Source organism: Camellia sinensis, chromosome 10 (genome assembly GCF_055761805.1).
Source record: "Camellia sinensis isolate YWXY chromosome 10, ASM5576180v1, whole genome shotgun sequence".
Classification (NCBI taxonomy): domain Eukaryota; kingdom Viridiplantae; phylum Streptophyta; class Magnoliopsida; order Ericales; family Theaceae; genus Camellia; species Camellia sinensis.
Window position 1 is genome coordinate 180,383,934 of NC_138970.1, and position 17,194 is coordinate 180,401,127.

The 17,194-nt window shown below is 38.3% G+C and overlaps 1 long non-coding RNA gene across 1 annotated transcript; it reads left to right on the plus strand.

Moving 5' to 3' along the window:
- Positions 1–1,190: 1,190 nt before the first annotated feature.
- LOC145801794 (uncharacterized) lies at positions 1,191–7,862 on the plus strand. Its single transcript, XR_014343444.1, has 4 exons — positions 1,191–1,682; positions 1,788–1,976; positions 5,390–5,802; positions 7,693–7,862. It is a non-coding gene; the product is annotated as an uncharacterized LOC145801794 (long non-coding RNA).
- The last annotated feature ends 9,332 nt before the right edge of the window (positions 7,863–17,194 follow it).

The window sequence follows — 17,194 nt, forward strand, 5'->3', positions numbered from 1 at the left end:
TGATGGATACATTGGTGTCAATTATTGAGAGGTGCAAGGTATATGTATCTTCTTTTAGTTAATTGTTAAATTTTCTATCGTAGTTGGTGCATTTTCTAAATATGTGACATTATGGGGCATTATCAGAAAATGGATCAGAACAAAGCCCTCTGTCCACCCAGGAACCTGTGCAACTATATTGCAGATGCTGCAATGGAAGAGGATAGTAGTGAGTTTGCTTATTATGCCCTGGAATTCATGGCCAAATGGATTGCATGAGGTGAGAATGTAAGGCCACTGGTTCTGCTCTCTGTAGATGAAGGACTAGTCGTGTCTGCGTACAATGCTAAACTCCTTGATGGATTATGGGCAATCCTTAAGCGTGCGTTGCGCCAAAAAAAGGTTCCAAACCCAGAATCTTACCTTGCTAAGATATATGCCCATGCTTCCTTAGGGAATCTACAGAAGGCCTTTAGTACTCTGCATGGGTTTGAGACTACTTATAGAAATTCTGCTAAGGAAGCTGAAGAGGATCCGCTCTCTCCATTTACCTCTTTGTATCCACTAGTTATGGCATGCTCCAAGGATGGCTTTGTGACTTTAGATTCAGTACGCTTTTATTCCTCAAACACCATATAACTTTAGTGTATACTGGCTCATCTTTTGACTTTCTATATTGTTGCAATGTCCTGTTTTGTTGAGTCAGCATTTCTTGTATTACCTCTTGAATTTGTTTCAAAGTGATGCTAAAAGTAAATTGATTGGTGTTCATTTTATTTGTTCTTTTGTTGTTCATTTGATTAGTCTAAAGAGATTTTGAAATACACAAAGCCTCTCTCTGCCCTTTCCTGCTTCTTTTTATTCTTCTTTTGCATGTGGAAAACAAGAATCAAACAATATTTACTAGTTTTTTGAAGAATGAATACCACACATGTTGATAAGAAATAGTTGAAAAATTGCCTACCGTATAAATGAGCACTGGTATGTATATATCATATACCATTTTAATTTTAATTTCTTTTCTTTTCTTTTTTGTGTGCCCGCATTTTGTATTATGTTATTCACAAGATGAGATGACTGGTTCAGACCTTGGGAATGATAGTGTTTCTATTGTTTTCTTGTGTTGTTGCTTGGTTATGCAACTTTACTATTATTTTAATTTTTTTTAGCTTGTCATTGATTTGTACTATTGAAATGTTACTCAGGTTTACTATCAACTGGAGAATTTGAGCCAAGCTGATCCTTCTTACAAATTTGTTGCTGCACTAAATTGTATAATTTTAGGTTGTGCAAATACATGGGATGTTGATCGGGCCTACCAGACTTTTGAGGCAGTTGATGGCGCATTTGGGTTGATCCCCAACATCCATTCATACAATGCTTTGAAGTGTGCGTTTGTAAAGCTCAACATGGTGGACACTTATTCTCCCCTGCCCACACACATGCACACACGCACTCATACAACAAACAATGGAAGAAAACCTTCTTCCAAACATGCCTTATAAACTAGGTGTTTGATACGATGACCTTTTTTAGCACTAGTGATGGTCTTTTTTCTGTGGCAGACATCTGAAGCTTCAAGTGTGTTTGACCACTTAATAAGTAAGGGCATGAAACCAAACTCAACGACATACTCTCTGTTTGTTAACACTCATCTTGTTAAGCGAGACCAAAAACCAGCTCTCTCTGTTATCAATGAGATGGTAACTGTGTTCTTCCCGTGTTTTTAGAGAGTTGGCTTTAGTTTCTGCATAGTCAACTGGTTCATGCAACCAAACTAATATATTGTATGACAACCTCATGAGCAGGTAAATTCAGGATTTGAACCATCAAGGGAAATGCTAAAAAAGGTCACAAGGTGATGTATACGAGAGATGGACTACGAGAGTGATGACCAGGTCGAGTCCCTGGCTAGAAAGTACAAAATTCGAATGGGTATGGAGAATCGCCGAGACTTGATGTTTAATCTCCAATACAGCACTGCTTACGCATGATAGGTAACTTCTAATACACAAGAGGAAATACATGCGTCATTTAAAATGGTTTCAAATTCAAGCTTTATTTTGGTCTGTTTGGAAACCTTAGTGAAGGAATTTTATTATCAACCATCATTTACTTTCATTTACGCTCCATTTGTTTAGCTTGATTTTGGTGTCTGTCCGGAAACATAGCAAAGGAATTTGATTATCAATCATCATTTAATTACATTTACACCCCAAGAATAGGGGAGGAATAAAAAAGAAAAGATTAGTCTCTTTAATAACTGATTTGGGGATTGGAACTACTACTGCACTTCTGTTAGATTAAGCAGCAAACAGGAGCATAACACACTGATGTGGGAGCTTTAATATGTATTCTTTATATCATTGATTAAAATAATTGCCAGTATGAGTACATACATGCTCATCTACCCCTCCAAAAATCAGACTTGATTTGCGAAATAAAAAATGACTTCCATTTTTTTTTTCATACGAAGACTCATTTTATGCAATTTTTGCCTCTTTGGTACTGCATACTTGCGATAATACAATGCCCAATTTTGCTTACTCCTTTCGTCATGGCTTACCATTATCATGAATAACCCACATTGACTTGATTTATCTTGTTTATCCCTGAATTACGGATGTCATATAAAGCTGTCAGAACACTTAAAAAATTAAAGATGTAAACAAAAGCTCTACTAGTTGATACGGTGGTCACTTTATACCATGATTGTCATTATATGTCTTGCATTATTGCCAACATTGCAAATTTGACTAATTGGTTAGGTTTAAACTGCTAAAAGAGTTACTTATTAGAAAATTACTTCTGCCTGCAAATACACATGACGAAAACCAGAAAAGAAAAAATCAGTGTCAGCTATGGTTAGGTAGCTTATTTATTGATATTTAACCAATGCATATGGTAATCCAGCCTGAAAAAGGCATTTGAAAATTCGCTTTAAAGCCTCAAAATCCATCTCAATTAACTAGACAAGGTTTATTGAGGGAATACCAGTCAGTGGTTACAAACATTAGGTGCAAATATTGAGAAGCTTGAAGTTATTCATGTAGGTTTTCCTTGTTCTTGCCACTGTACCTGCACCAAATTCCTGAAAGAATATTATAGAGAGTTAATAGCATTAGTATAACACACATTTTCAGGCTCACAGCACTCAACCCACTATATCTGAACTCACATCCCTCACTCTTGGTAAGCATCCTTCTGTACCTGCTGCTGTAACAGATATAGATATAAAGATTAGTACACCTCCCTGTAGAGCCTCTCATCACACAACCCTCAATTGGTAACTCACCAACACTCAACCCTCAGAAAGCTACACTCCACTCAATTTAAGAATGGTGGCTGGAAGCCTCCATTCTTGCTGAAACCAATCATCAGTGGGTGAATTCTTGATGTTCTTCAAGGCCAGATACCTGTATCTAACCATACATATGATACTCTGAAGGACAACCTCTTCAGGCTTCCTTTCTTTATTGAACACCCTGTTATTTCTTTCCAACCAGATTTGATAAACAGAGCAGCAAAGGCCAAGTTTCTTAATAATGGTAGATAGAGATTTACCCTTGCAATCTCTAGCCACCACACCCACCCAATCATTCCAGTTATTACAAGTCCAGTTCACATTGCATTTCCCAAGGATAGCAGCCTAAATTTTAGAGGAAAAAGGGCATTGAAAAAACAAGTGGTTATGATCTTCCCCAATCTGCCCACACAGAGGGCATGTGGAGGCAATGTTAATGCCAAATATAGTAAGCCAATCACCCGTATTGAGTCTACCAAGGATAACCATCCACACAATAAAGCTAACTTTAAGTATGGAATGAGGACCCTAGAGGAATCCAGCCCATTGATTCTTAGGCCACTTGGTTCTCCATTGTTGCCAGGCAGACTCAATACCAAACTTACCATCCTTATTAGGAACCCAAATAACTTTGTCAGCTCTCAACAGGGAAGGTGTCAAATCAGGGGGAGTGGTGGAGATGATCTCTTGTACCTCCCAAGAGGAATCATTGGGCCACTGCCACCCACTATTAGTCACAATAGACCTCACTTTAGAATTGCTATCAAGAGCAGTATCATAAATGAGCCTAGACACACACACACACACACATAACAGTTAAAGAAAGAGAAGAGTAACTAACTAATAACCAACATCTGGAACCAAGAGACATGTAAAGGCTTGGTAAATATATCAGCAACTTGGTCCATAGAAGCAACATAAGAAACCACAATCCGTTTTGTGCAAACAAGAAAATTCAGGATTATGAGAAGAACGAAGAAGCTGCAAAGGTAGGAAAGAGTGGAGAAACAAGAAAATGGAAGAGCAAATGTAACTGTGAGAAAGAGAAAATAACTTGAGAAAGGAAAAGCATCAACTTGAGAGTAAGGAACAAAGCTATAGTTGTATCTGTGTGGCTGCTGGTAGTGCTGTTTGTACAAGGCTCTTAATGGCAACAAATGTGTTCCAGTCACAATCATCCCAATTTATACCTTCTGTTCCATGTATGAATCTCTAAATGCTTAGTTTAAAGCTAATGGCTAACCAATATTTGGGCCTTTCCCAAAAACTGTAATGTTTATGGCCCACTTGTAGGTCGGTTTAAGGGGGCAAGCGATCATCATAAATCATAGCAAGTTGCATAAACTATTGTGTGTCTAGTTTGCAAATTAGTGCTCTTACTATGGTTGCTGTCATTTTAGAACTATATTGTTTTTTCTTTTCCTTTATTTTTCTTGTATTGTTTCATTCTTTTATGAAGATAGGTCGGGTTCTAGCCAATGAAATGACAAACATGACATGGAACACCGTTTAATCAACCATGAGCTGAACCATATTTCCCTTTTGATGTTCTGATTAGTTAATTATGTTTCAAAGTTTCAGCTTCTATGCAATGTTAATTTTAAGGTATTTTTCACAACATGTGCAACGTTTTACTAGTACTTTTTCCTTTTGTGTGGGTTGAAAGGAAAATGTTCTGAGTGGTCATTACAAAGTAATTTGTTTTGAATTTGCTTCTGAAACCTCTTGAGTGCAGGGTTTGAAGTAGTTACTAGAAAGCAATTGACTTTGATATAACAGAGACTTTGATGTAATAGAGAACACAGTTTACTTTAGATAAGGGTGTAGTTACAGTAACATTAGATAAGGGTGTGCCATTACAATAACACGGTTTACATAGAGAACACAGTTTACTTTAGCAATTGACTTTGAAGTAGTTACAGTAACATTAGATAAGGGTGTGCCATTGACTTTGATATAATAGAGAACACAGTTTACTTTACCATTTTTATTGGCTTCAAATTATTCGCCGGAGTGCGAAAAGAATTATGTATGTATACTTACCTTTTGTATGAGGATGATTGCAATTTTTATTGTCTCTTTATTCATTTTTTTTTTAAATGACAGGATAATATGATAAAGATCCAAGCTGAACATTGCTCCCAACCTGGTGTGGTTCCAATTACTCCGGAGGAGCTATCTGTGAAGGTGCTCAAGCCAAGGTCGGGATATGTTAAAGGACTTGGGTTGAGGCGTTCCTTTTCTGTTAGGACTACTAGTGCTTCGACTGATAGTGACTATGTGATGCGTCTAGATATGGAAATACAAGAGCAAAAGGACGAAATTAAGTTACAAAAAGAGGAAATTCAAGCACAAAAAGAGGAAATTCAATCACAAAATAAAGAGATAGGGAAGATGAATGGGTCGATTGACGAGAATTTTGAGATGACATCAAGCATCATGGAGTTTCTTAAGAAGCAAGGTTTCAAAGGACAATTTAGAGGAGGAGGTATCCCATGAACTCGTATATCGCCTTTTCGGTAAGTCTCGCTTGTTTTATCTTTTTATTTTTCTCATGTTGGTTAGTATATACTAGTTAAAGTACAACAGTTTGACTACTTATTAACTAAGATGTAACAAGTTTGAAGATGTATTTAATGAAAATAGATTCATTATCAAAATTCTTACTTAGCATGACCCTAGTTAAAAGACACACTAACCAAAGTAGAGACAAGACTATGTGTTTACCTTTTTTGTGTATTTTTGCTAGGCAGTGTTGGAGTTGCTCTAAGTTAGTGATGTGATTAATAATGGGTGTGTCTTTGATTGAGTTTTTTACAGTAGAAGAAATGAAAGAACATTTATTGAGTCTCAGGCAGTGGGTTGGTTAAGTTTGTATATCACTTTATGATTGCTGCTGTTTTGTATATATCATTAGGATGGTTTAGCATAATAAGGACTTTTAATAGATGGTGGCACACATGATGTATATGCATGCTGATTGAATTTAAAATCTGAGAAGTGTAACAGTTTTTCAACTGTGGAAATAGTATGGTTAATGTAAAATTTTAGTTTCCATGTTTGGGTCCAAAGTTTGTGAAACCGAATATGGGTGCAAATGTGATACGAAAGATAAAAGGAATACTTACATTTTAATTGCAGAAATCCAGTGCATAATGAATCATTTGTACTTTCTTCATTTGTCCTACTTTCTATATGGTTGAATGTTTTCTTCAGTGTGTTAAGAATTGGAAAAATCATATCAAATTATATCTCTCAAATCCGTCTATAGCTATAGCAATGTGCAATTTGGAAGGCCAGATGAAACTTGAAAGCAGCGAAAATGGAAAATACTTCGCTCAACAAAGCCACCATAATTAATGTCTTCTTTTTCTAGCGAAAAATGGAACAGTAAAGAGGAGAACATGGCCTTCTCAAGAATGTAACTGTCATGAGAACGTGGCCTTTGGAAAATGGTTTGTTAAGTTCACTAGTTTATAAGGTTTTGTATATTACATGTTTACCCCTATGGGTAAAATGCCAAATTCATCAAATAGTATGGTTTTTTGGTCAACAAAACTACCATGACACAACTTCCAGAAAATGTGGACACCATGTTGAGGCTTCCCATTATATATTAGTATAGATTGATACATTTGAAGGTTTTCCCTATACTCAACCTAGTGAAGCCACATTTCAACCACTTTGTCCTGGCTAAAGAAGTCTTTTCTTGAGATCATGTGCTTTCTCACAACTTACATTCATATCTGTTGGTCTATCTCTTGTTCTTGAGGCTTCAACTTCTCCCTCTTAGTGGTGCTGTCCTTGTTGTTTGACACAAACATTCAATTCGTGTTAGCCAACCAATCATATATTGTCTTCATTGTGCTCAATTGGACTATATAAGAAGCAAAGGAGGAATATTTAGCAAACTTTATTTTTAGCTGGTGCTAGCTTGAGTTGTGTACCAAAGGACTCGTATTTTCATATTCTTTTTTTTTTCTCCTTTTATTTTTAGCTCATCAAAATTATGACCATCCTTGTTACATGATTCTATGAATTTTTAATAATACAGTCTTATGTTGTAATTCTTTCAGTTTGACTGAAAGTAGGCAAATATCCAGATATATGAAACTAGTTCAAAGAAGAGTTTTTTGGATTTTAAATTATATGATTTTGAATCATTATTTCAAATATCTCTAGAATTCTAAACCCTTTAATGCAAACACACTCTTAGCTTATTAGAGTGGTTTGTGACTGCATACGCCCCAGGAAAAAGATTTCTTTGGGCCTCATAGATATGCTCTTAAAGCTATCATGGTTTCTGCTGCTTCCACTCAAAACTTAATGTATGCTGCTTATGAGTTGTCTCTTGCTGACAAAAGAAAATATTTGTGCAAATCTGTAAGCCATTTTACTTGTTCTTGCAGATTGGATTACTCTGTGCATACGTTATCAAAAAGTTCTACTTTGGCAGGTATGTAAATGCTGGTCTTTTGATTTGCCTCATTTTGTTCCACTGGAAAATCATGTTTTCATTTTTGCTTTATTTATTAATTTAATTGAGTCTCCAGAGGCAAGTGCTTCTGCATTATTATTATGCGAGTGACCAAATGAATGAATATAGTCCATTGTCATGAATCAAATGTACCTTAAAGCTACGTTATATTTTGGAGCTATTATATATATATATATATATATATATTTTACCATTAGTGATAGTGATATATGGCATTCTTGTAATCTTTTGGCATCTTATATTATCCGTGTTGCTTTATCATCAAGGATCACCTCAACTCTTTGAAGTTTTGATTTGTTAGATGCATTTCTACTAAATTAGTTTATAAAATAAAATTATTTATATATGAGTTCAGATGTATTTGATAATATATTAATGTTTTCTTTGTTTATTTTTTTTTTTTTTTGTAGATTGGTTTTTGATGACGTTTGGAAGCATACTTGCAAATGAAGATCAATTGTTGAATTTTGTTTCTTGAACATCAGTTGTAGTTGCAAATCAAGATTGAGTGTTGATTTTTTTTGCGGATTCTACGTTAGTTCATTTTGGGATTTGCTTTGATGGTTTTTTTGTTATACTTAATGGTTTATATTATTAAAGTTGTTTGATGGATATATTTTGATTTATAATATAAATTGTTTATTAAATTTTTTTGTGGAGTGATGTATAATAGCTAGTGGATTTCTTAGTACAATTAAAAGGCTATAGGGATATGAGCAAGGATATTTGTGAAATAATAACTGAAATTGAAATATAAAATATAGAACAGGTTTAGTGACGAATTTATTTCGTCATTTGAACTTGTTATTATGACAAAGTGATTATTCGTCGTTAATAAACATTTTTTGTGACAATTTATTGCAGCGCATATATGAAAGTTTTCATTGATTTTGTCGTTTGGTGACGAAATATATTTCGTCACGTATATATATATATATATATATATGTTTGCGACAAAATAAATTTCATCACGTATATAAATATATTTGCGACGAAATATATTTCGTCACCCATGTATGACTTTTGGAGACGAGAAATTCCGTCAGCTTTGCATCTTACTGTGACGAAATTATTTCCTCATCAATGATCAACATTTGTGACAAATTTATTCGTCAACTAAAATTATAAATATGGTACTGAATAATTATTTGGTGACGAAAATGATAATTCTGGGCGACAAAATCCTGTTTTATTGGTGACAACAAATTTCGTCACTGAATTAATTTCATTGGTGACAAAATTATTTTTCGTCATGGTGGTTTTTAGTGACAAACATTCAATGACGAAACTGGTGACGAAAATATTTCGTCACAAATATCTATAGTGACGAAATTAGCTCTTTCGAGACAAAAAAAATCCGTCATTCAAGACCCAACTTGTTGTAGTGTGAGTTTATTATGCAACAATCTAGGTCAAACCAGTTAATAATATTAGTAATGATAATTTTTTTTTCCAGCATAAAATTGCATGTTCAAAGTGCAATTTCATGGTGAAATTGCATTTTGAAGATGCCATTTCATATTCACTTGACTTACTGATATATAGATGTTGGTCATGTCAATATAAAATTGTATGTTGAAGATACGATTTCACCATGAAATTGTATTTTTGAACCTACGATTTTAAAAAGTGAGTTAGTTTGAGAAATAGTTTGAAAAGTTGGTTATTTACAAGGATAGTTTAATTTTTTGGAATATTCACATAAAAAATAAAAATAAAAACTTGCTGATTTGGATTTTTGAGATTATGTGATATTTATTTTTTGTAGTTCACATAAAATGAAATTTTTGGCTTTCTATAATGGAATTCACTATTTTTTCAAATTATTTCACTTTTTGGAATCGCATATTAATAATGCGATTTAAAATTGAAATTGCATCTTGAAGCTGCGATTTCAGTACAAAATTGCATTAACTCTTAAAAAAAACTCCAACTATGAAGGCATTTTGGTGATATTTGGTGATGCCTTGCACACACATACACCCCATTGTACTATTCCATACATGCTTTTTTATTTTATTTATAATTGCCTGACTCATAGATATTTCATGATGCCAAGTATTGCTAGGAAGGTTATTTCTATATTAGCATCGAACATGCTTTGTAATTAGTTACAATAGTTTAACCTTCTGATATAATGTTGTGTCTGATGTTTCCAATGTTGCTGCCAAGGTAATAAAAATATCGTCATCCATTAAAATATAGAATTCTATGTCATAGTGGAAAAGAATTCATGAAAACAAATTTCATTGAATTGAACTTTGTATAATAGAATATAATAGATAATAGGATACAAAATAATAAATAAATAAATAAAAATCTGAATTTACAGTTTGAAATCAACAATACAATTAAATAACAAAACATGATGAAAATTGGCCTTAATAGAACATAGACAAAACAACTCATGATTAGTATAGCTATCAGCCGTTGCATCCACTTGCATCCCAATTGAGATAACTTGCTTTAACTTTTTTCTTTAAACTGTACTACAATGAAATTGTCCTTCTATTATGTGTGAGTGCACAAAAAGTAGATTACAGAGATACTAATATTCTATTTAAATTAGTTATCATAGTTTTTATTAACATATTTGACTACAATATCTTGTTGTGATCCATTAATAAAAAGATATTATTCATTTTAATTAATTACAAGTTTATTGATTTATTTTGTTCACATTTATTGTATGATAAATTTGAACACAATGTTGATGTTTACATGTTCGATATATTATTTGTAGGTTATTGTAGCGATGGACCCAGGTCCAGTTGATCCTACTGTGTTAACACTACAATAGTCTCACCGATCCTCTTTAGCACGGATTGCCTCGGTACGTATATGTGACACTTCCTTTGCTTTAAATCATTAAATTATATGTCAAGTGAAATTGTATTAATTGTTAGGTTATTTTTACACACGATGATGTTGACTCCGTTATACTTACGTGTCGACCTCGCGACGCTACGATAGCACGTATGGGATGCCCTGATGCACGCATAGTCCCATACTTACAGAGAGCAAGATTTTCTAGACTCATCCATGTGTCATTCATACAATTAGATTGGCATCTTATTACTGCACTAGTAGAGAGGTGGCAATCGGAGGCACACACATTTCACTTAACATCTGGGGAGGCAACCATCACATTGCAAGATGTCAGTATCTTATCTGGACTATGGGTTGATGGAAATGTTGTTACAGGGAATACTGGTTATGATTGGCCTGCTATATGCAATCGTCTTCTAGGGATAGTTCCACTTACCAACCAGCTCAAAGGCTCGAGGTTGAACATGATGTGGCTTTCCCAAACTTATGGTAACTTACCCATTGGTGCTGATAATGTCACAGTTCAGCACTATGCTGGAGCATTCACCCTCCAGCTTTTGGGTGGTAGCATTTTTACAGGCAAATATGGTAATATGGTGTAATTGATGTTTTTGCCTTTACTAAAGGACTTTGATGCTACTGGGGAATACAGTTGGTGGAGTGCAACACTAGCTTGGTTGTATCAAGAGTTATGACGTGCATCTCGCGAATGTATGCGTGACAGTTCTAATTTTCTCATCCTTGTTCAAATCTAGGCGTGGTATAGATTTCCCCACATTGCTCCGCATCGTCTTCTTAGACAGCCAATAGTAGACGGTCCGCTTATCACACGATATTAATCATTTACATGTTATTATATTTTAATTTACTATGATTATTTAGACATTATTATAGTATTGATTAATAATATACTCAATTATTTAAAATCTTTAGTTGGCGAGATGCATTTAATGTTCGAGAGATTTCACTTATGTCCTTCGTCAATATTGTTATTCCTTGGAGAGACAAACCTTTGCATTGGTAAGTGTTCTGTTTATGTTTTACAGTAGTAAACATGAGTTACTTATATTGCTCAATTTTTTTACTTATACTTATTTCTTAAGTTGTAGGTGGTGTGGCGACCTTACAGTACTGAGTTCATTGAGGGGCTTCCACCATATTGTTTGGATGGTGCAGATATATGACAAGCAGTAGTTCCATTGATCTGTTTTTTCATTGTCGAGATGCAGATAGAGTACAATGACAATTTGGATTTTGCCAGACCATACCTCACAATTGTGACACTGTCATTGCTCTTTATGACCTCGATTTTCGTGGGACCATAACTAAAGATTAGATGAAGCATCACAAAGAGTGGATTCAATTATGGGATCAACGTCAAACCCGCATTGCTATAGGTGAACCATGGGATGGTAATATGCATGATGATGATCCTTACATGTTATGGTATCGACGTATCACTCGTCAATACATTAGTCGTGTTGCATGTACATTTTGATTTCGTGGTACGTATATATTTTTATTTGTCAACATTATTACTCATATTCAATATGGTTTTTCAATTTTAACATTTTCGTTATGTTTGTTAAAGTGGTCATTTGGTACAAATATGTAACGCATCTCTAGAGGGATCACATATTGGCACACTGGCTAGGCAGGCACTTGCGGCTCTTCATAAGCAAGATCTCTTCGTAGAGGTACCTCCACCACAGCTTGACGTTCACGCACATGCAAAGGCAGAACCATCTGATGAGGTAGATAGTGAGGTACATGTTGAGAGGGACTTTACCTCTATACTATACCTCAGATCCATGTTAAATGATTGGTGTGAAATCCATATCCGCATTGAAGATTTTGGGATTGCAATGACAGAACAACATGAAAAAGGGGTCAGATATTCTAAGGAGGGTGTTTCTCATACAGTAGTAGGGGCTCTACATGCTAGAGACGGACTAACACAATCACCTGAGAGGGTTCCAGCCTTTACCGAGATAGTCATACATAGTGAAGAGAGATCACATGCTGATGAGCAACATCTTCAGACTACACATGCATCGCACGAGGAGGTCCTAGTATCTGCCATTACACACTCTGAAAAGAGAAGTAGTCAGAGCGAAGATGGGATTCCATTATTTACCGAGAGAGTTACACATTGTGGGGAAGGAGGATCACATGTTGATGAGCGAGTACTACCTATTGTGCCTGTGGACCTTGTTCCTCATAGGAGGAAATGAGGCAGACATCAAGCTACTGAGGAGGGTGTCACACAAGTTGCAGAACCCTTACGTCACAAGGAAAGGATTCTAGCCTTTACCGAGACAGTCACACATAGTGAAGAGAGGGGATCATATGCTGATGAGCAACATCTTCAGACTACACATGCATCGCACAAGGAGGTCCCAGTATCTGCCATTACACAATCTGAAGAGGAAGGTACTCAGAGCGGAGATGGGATTCCATTGTCTACCAAGAGAGTTATACATTGTGGGGAAGGGGGATCACATGTTGATGAACGAGTACTACCTAGTGTGCCTGTGGACCCTGTTCCTCGTAGAAGGAAGCAAGACAGACATCAAGCTACTGTGGAGGGTGTCACATAGGTTGCAGAACACCCACGTCGCAAGGGAACTCGCAAAATTAGACATCCTGGGTATGGCACCTGTGGAGAAGTGGTTTTTGGAAATACTCTTCTGATCCTGGGGAGCGCTCGAGATCCTTCGATAGTCACCTGAAAGAAAATAAACACTCTGGTCGGACGTGCCGGAATTAGCACTCCGACGGACAAGTCAATCCCAAGCTCTAGGTTACTTATATTCTAAGTTAAATACCACAATTATCACACATATCTTTCCAAGATTGCAGGTCTCCTATATATAGTATTCTCCTTGGGTCTGGGAGCCTGGCCCACTCCTAGCCCCTATAATGCATTCCTACACGGCACTTATTAGTAGGAACGCCGGCTCTTATACTCGGCCCCTCAACTGGATAGGGTAAATGCCAAATAGAAGTCACGTTCGGTGCCAACCTATCTTACTCTCGTTGATCCAGAATTTATTCGGCTCCCACAATTGCCCCCCAAACACCCTACTAGCAACAGTTTAGTCGGTGTGTTTGGCTCCTGGTCTGGAGGTTAGAAATTCGACGGTTATTCCTTTTCCCGATGCGTGTCAGAACGCGTTCATGCTCCTTGGTCATTGCAACGTTTTCCCGCCCCTTCGTACGCTGCCTCCATTTAATGCGATTTGAATTTGCCTCTTCGAATGTGTGTTTTGCATACTCAAAGATATCTGGCTCACCTTCTAATGGGACTCCTGTACTCCGCGGCTTTTGCAACCCTTTGTTCCTCACCTTTTCCTTCTTCTCCTGTAAGTCTTCTTTTTTCTACATTCTTTTTGATCCCTTTCTTTATTCGCTTTTAGTTAGTTTTTTTTTCTATAATCCTTGGGTCGGCCAAAAAATGGCAAAACACTTGAAGGATCTCCTTTCTGCGGATCGAATTTTCGGCTTTAAATGCCATTTCTCCATCCCCGACGACGTCCATCTGTCACTTCTGACAGACAGCACCACTGATATGGTGAGGGAAGATGAGAACTCGATCGTCTTTCCTCTCCTATCAATTGCTGAGGGCGGCGTCCGTTTTCCTCTACACCCACTTTTGAGGGTCGTCCTTCGATACTGGGGTCTCATCCCTTCCCAGCCCAATGTGAACTTCTTCCACATCATAATGGGAATTGTAAAAATAAATCGGCTTCTTAGAATTAATTTAGGTATCCCCGCCATTCGGCACTATCACGTCCTTGCCAAATCTATTGGTCGGCTAGGACGCTACTTTCTTAGAGCCAAGGATACTGACCACCACTTAGTGACCATGCTTGCTAGCTCTAGCAAGCGTGTCGATGACGTGATGGTCGTAGTCCGAGGCAATTGGGAATTCGGCGAAGGGGAAGATCGCCTAGATCCTGTGCCAAGGCAAAAAGGCAAATCAGGTGGCCGACCGGATCACTTTTTTTTTGTCATTTACGTATGCATTTATTCGGCACCGTATCTTACCTGACTATTTTATTTATGCAGGCAGCGATTTGAAGAGAGTGTTGGCCTCAGACGACGAAGTTGTGCTCGCAGAAATCAAGACTGCGTTACAGTTCTTCAGCCGTCCAGACCTTAAAAAGCAAGGAAGGGCAGCCCATATTCTGTTGCGGTACGAGCCCACCTATACGACGTTCTCGGCGGCAGACAACATTCCCATCGTGCGAGGCGATGACCATCTGACGACCCTGATCTTCCCCAGCTTCAAAAACTTGAGACAGATCGGCCTCGAATCATCTAACTCTGAGAACGAACAAGTGGTTGAACCAATCGTTGAGGACCTAGAGGAGTTGGCTGCGAAAGTTGACGAAGCCATAAATTCGGCCTTTGAGGAAGCCAGGTTGAACTCTTCTGACCCTCCATCTACATCAGGCCGAGGGGACGCCTACGAAAATATCTTTACAAACTTGGGAGACCTTCCCGGCGATTTTTCTGAAGATATGGTTGGGGAAAGCCTGACGCAAACGGCACGAAAAAGGAATGCCGAACGCTTGGCCGCCCGACAAAAGGCCGTAGTCGTTCATTCCGGACTTATTCCGTCTGAATCTGTTGCCCCGGCTGTTGTAGAAGAAACGGCTCACGTCGTCGTAGCCGAGACGGAAAAAGAGGTCGATCGCCCGATTACGGAAATACAGCCGATTTCGAAAGAACGGGGCGAAAAGTGAAACACAGAGGGTGAGGACGGCTTCGAAGGGGTTCCTACTGAAAAGCGGCCACACTTAGAGGAGTCGGCCGTGGTTGCTCCTTTTGTTATCGAGCCAAAGATAAAAAATGTGCTGATCTCCTCCGAAGCGTCGGCTTTGAAAGATCCAGCCGTGGCCCTAAGCCTGGCTGCCTCGATCTCCTTGCCGGCGGACAGGGCAACCTTTCGTTTCGAGCCGGATTTGGTGACAGTAGCTTTAGCCACCCAATCGGCTCTTCTGGTATGTGACACTTTGGTTCGGTTTACATTTGATATTTCTCGGCATATGATGATCCTTTGTTTTGCAGACGGTTGGAAAGATTGCAGAATTGGGCCACCGCCAGCATGACGCTGTGGAAAGGATTGGCCGTTTGTAATTTGAAGTCGAGGGTCAAAGGAGCAAGGCGGAGTTTGAGGCGATGAGAGCCGCCATGGAAAATGCACGGGAGCTGATGCCGAGAAGAGGGAAAATGCGAGCGAGGAATCGCTCAAGTTAGCCAAGGAGGCGCTTGCCAAGCTCGAGGCCGAGTTTGAGGAGTTGAAGCAGGCCAAGGAGAAAACCGACTCTAAGTCTTCGGCGGCGTTTGAGGCGGGAAAAAACTCCGCCCTTCAGGACTATGTAGAAGAGGTTCCCAAATTCGAGAATCGGGGGTTCAAACACAGCTGGCTCAAAGCCTTTGCTACCACTAGAGTTACATTGGCCATGCCAATTCCTTACGAGCAAGTGGATGTTGAGCCGCTTGAGTCTGACCTTGAGACTTGATTTGGGAGACATTCTAGTTTTGCTAGGCTTTTCTTATTTTCAATGTTTTTTTTTGTCTAGTAGATTTTCGTCTATTTTGGATTTTCATATGTAAAATGTTCGCTGTTAGCGCTCAATTTTATGAATAAAAATTTTATATGCTTTTCCAGACATTTTTCGTATTGTTTGTTGATTGAGTAGACAATTAGGAGCATCAGTAGTTATGACAAAATTTCAAGACTATGTGAGGCGGCAGGCTTAGGAACCGAATAACACTTTGATGATGATTCTTGTGTTGATGAATCGATTCGTGGAACAACTGGGGCATTTGAGCTGAATAAATTGATGAATCTGCCCTTGGCCCAGCGGGTCCACAATCGCAGCTCGCCGAATAACATTTTCATGATTCTTTGTTGATGAATCGATTCGTGGAGCGGCTGGGTCATTTGAGCCGAATAGATTGATGAATCTGCCCTTAGCCCAGCGGGTCCACAATCGCAGCACACCGAATAACACGTTTATATTGATTCATGGAACGGCTGGGGTATGCGGGCCGAATAGATTGATGAATCTGCCCTTGCCCCAGCGGGTCCATAATCGCAGCTCGCCGAATAACATTTTGCCGATGATTCTGGTGCTGAAGAATCGATTGGTGGAACGGCTGGGGCATGCGCTCGGCACACGACCCGGTCGGCACCGGGTTGTTTGGCGCTTCGACATTAAGGAGATTGCCTCAGAGGTGCTGCCCCCACAGGTAATAAATGGGCGTGTACTTCGTGAACGAGGGTCCTATTTACGTGCTCAATCAGCGGTTCAGTCCAGCTCTTTCGAGGAAGATTAAATAAGCGCAAATGTCAGATAAACTTTTCTTCAACAACAAAGGAGAAGCGAAGACGCTAGCTGAGCTGGGAGGAGCCATGAGTCGAAGCGGTGAGCCTTTACGCATGGGCAATAGGACTTTGAGGGATCGGGAAAGACGCCAATCTCGTCGTCGTCGGAGTAGGTCGCCCAGGAAGGACAAACAGCCTCACCATAAGTCTGCTCAACTCGGTCCAGGCAGGCAATCTGACGTGA